Consider the following 3,344-nt stretch of genomic DNA (forward strand, 5'->3'; position numbering starts at 1 on the left):
CTTTTTGCTAAAGAAAGACCAAATTATAATAACAGGAACCATATTTTTTAAAATTGGATTGGAGGTTTAACTAGTTAAACTGGTAACTGGGTACTAATTCGGTCCAGAAAAAAACCCTCAAACCGATAAAAATAGAGAAAAAACTAGGAACGAGAACAAAAGCAAATTTTTTAGTGTATGATTTTTAAAACCATCATTGGAACAGGTCAATGGCATATTTTTAGATGGAGACAAATAGACATTATAGTCATACCATATTCTCTTGTCTCAATGCTTGATCTCTTGGAGTCAAAAAAAGAAGGAGAGAAGTTGATCTCTTTTTGTCTCTCATGGACATGGAGTCTCACACCTTATATGCTATCTTTGGCCTGATAATTTCATTGGCATTACTACCAAATCCTACCATCTCAACCAAATGCAGTTTTCCTGCTATATTCAACTTTGGTGCCTCAAATGTAGACACTGGTGGTTACTCAACATTATTCGGACAAGTTCCACCGTGCAATGGAGAAACATATTTTCACACCCCATCTGGACGGATTTGTGATGGGCACCTTGTAATTGATTTCATAGGTACTTCCATTTCTCTTTCTTAATGCTCTGATTTTTTTTTTTTTTTTTTCATTTCATTTTGTGGAAGCATGTATCCGTTAAAATTAGAACAAAATTTAACTAAAAAATTAGTTGTAGCCTAAGGCTACAACATTACTCAATAGAATAAACATTACTACATATTTTGAAAATCTAACCATTGAATTACATCTTCATTACGTTCTTAATATATATATATATATATATATCAAATTTTGTATTAATCAGATATTATTTGATCTATAAGCTTATATTTTATGTATAATTTTAAACTATAAAAACTTGTAATTTAAACAATGTATTAATGACATAGCTATTAAGCTTTAATTTTCTAGAAAATTTGCAAACATGGTGGATAAAAGAAGAAGATGTAATCTAATAGTGGATTTGCCAAAATTCACCTACAATAAAAAGATATTAACTAATGTTGTAGCCCTAAGTTACAACTAGACTACAACCAATTTTGTAGCTAAACTTTATCTTTAGTATTATATAGAAAATAGTCAAATACATTAGTGTTTGCATATCTATATGTGTAGAAAATACATGATATAAGATTATACTCTCATAATTTCTATCATTCAACTTCAAGAAATGAATTAAGAAACAAAAAGTTTTATTGTCTATACTACTATTTAAGGGGTCTCTCATATTTGGGATCCTCAATTTAGATGCCCAAAATGCCCTCAGATTCATCCATTTTTAAGGCTTAAATAATAAGGTTAGACATGTAAAATTAGTAATTTAAAAACTCCTAATTTTTAGCTAAATTAAAAATAAATAAATAAACAATTTTTTCTCCCATTTTTGAAAAAATATAAAAAAAAAATAAAGCTTTTTTTATTTTATTTTATTTTTATTTTTATTTTCACAAAAGTACCATTTTATTTTATCACTAAATTGTTTTTTTTTTTTTCCACCTCCATATTTCTCTCTCATATTAGTAGTCAAGTACTAATACAACTTCTTCTTAAAATAAAAAATAAAACAAAAGCCACAAGTAAAGCATGTAAATTCAAAAAATAAAAAATAAAAAGTCTCATCACATGCATGAAGCGCGTGTGATGAGGCTAATTTGTTATTAATCTTTGAACTTTACTCCTCCCAACCAAAAAAAAAAAAAAATATTGGTATTTCCATTTTCTTCTTTCTTTTTTGGTTAAGAAATTAAGATGGAAGTCAAAAGTATGCTTGATTTGGAGGACTACTAAGTGTAGCATGCTAGTTCTAATTGTACAAGAAAAACTCTTTGTTAATTTTCAGCGGAAAACTTTGGGTTACCGCATGTTAGTGCTTTTCTGGACTCTGTGGGTTCAAACTTTAGCCACGGAGCCAATTTTGCAACTGTTGCATCATCAATCGGACCTCAGGATGTACCAATTGCACTGGGTGGAAATTGTCCTATTTCATTAAACGTGCAGTCCAATTCTCAGATTTTCATAGAAGATCCCAAATATTGAGAAAACAAGGTGAGTCTCATGTTTTTTTTTTTTTTTTTATACAAGATAGAAATTCTACTCTAACTTAATCTAAGTGTATATATGCGTGAAACTCTCTCCTGAATACTTGAACCCCGGCCCTTACCCCCTACATCCTACACCCCACAAACACTTATGAAGTGATCACCACACCAAGAGTGCGCGGTGGTCATGTTTCTTTTCTTGAATGTATCATTTTTGTGCAAAAACTTTGATTATCATATTGGTGTTGAAAATGAAAGGTGAATGTTGTTTCAATAAAAATTCTAGCACAGGAGGGGTCTTTGAGAAATTGTTACCCAAGGAGGATTATTTTTCTCAAGCTCTGTACACATTTGACATTGGCCAAAATGATATTACTGCTGGTTACAAAAAAAACTTGACCAGTGAACAAATTAAGGCATATGTTCCTGATGTAATGGGGCAATTCTCAGATATCATTAAGGTACTACAAATTCACAACAATCACTTCAAAAATTTTTTTTTTTTTTTTATTCAAGTGTGAGAATGGCTTACAAGTTACATGCAGAAAAAATATGGTGAAGGTGGAAGAATATATTTTGGGTACACAACGCCGGCCCATTGGGCTGCCTTCCATATTTTTTGGACCGATTTCTTATTACAGCAGGCCAAATGGATAAATATGGCTGCTTCAACCCATTCAATGAGGCGGCCCAATATTTGAATCTCAAATTAAAAGAAGCCCTAGCCCAAAACTTTTCCTCACTCAAAAGAAAATGCATGCCCAAAGGCATATCTAAGTTAGGATTGAATCAGTTTGCAAACTTTGAAGTACAAAAGTACACACAAATGGCCAAGATCTATATTACAAAACATGATTTCTTAAATGTTGAAACATAAAACCATCTTATGGGAGCAGCTATTTCTTTTAGATTTTTAGTTTCTTTGCTTCTATATAACTTTCTAAAGCCTCACTTTTTCTAAGTACAACTATACTACAACCAATTTTTAGCTAACAAGCAAATAAAATTTCAAGGCCAAAATGGGCAAATGCCCTTTTTACGAAAACTAAGCAGCATTTTGCCCTCCTTCTCAAACTAATTAGGGAAATGCCCATCTTTTGTAACTCGACAATATCAGAGTCGAGTTTTGTGAAGAACTTGATCATACAATGATCGAGTTAGCTTCAGCATTGTGACACGATGGACAGCCAGCGTGGCATTTTCATTTTTCAATCCCTAAATAACTCGATTATTCTAAAATCGAGTTATGTAACCGACTATTTAGATATCAAGTTATGTTCTTGTTAAACCT

The 3,344-nt window shown here is 31.4% G+C and overlaps 1 pseudogene; it reads left to right on the forward strand.

The window, feature by feature from the left end:
* Window positions 1-335: 335 nt before the first annotated feature.
* Window positions 336-2,930, forward strand: LOC126719782 (GDSL esterase/lipase At3g26430-like; annotated as a pseudogene).
* The last annotated feature ends 414 nt before the right edge of the window (window positions 2,931-3,344 follow it).

Source organism: Quercus robur, chromosome 3 (assembly GCF_932294415.1).
Source record: "Quercus robur chromosome 3, dhQueRobu3.1, whole genome shotgun sequence".
NCBI lineage: Eukaryota > Viridiplantae > Streptophyta > Magnoliopsida > Fagales > Fagaceae > Quercus > Quercus robur.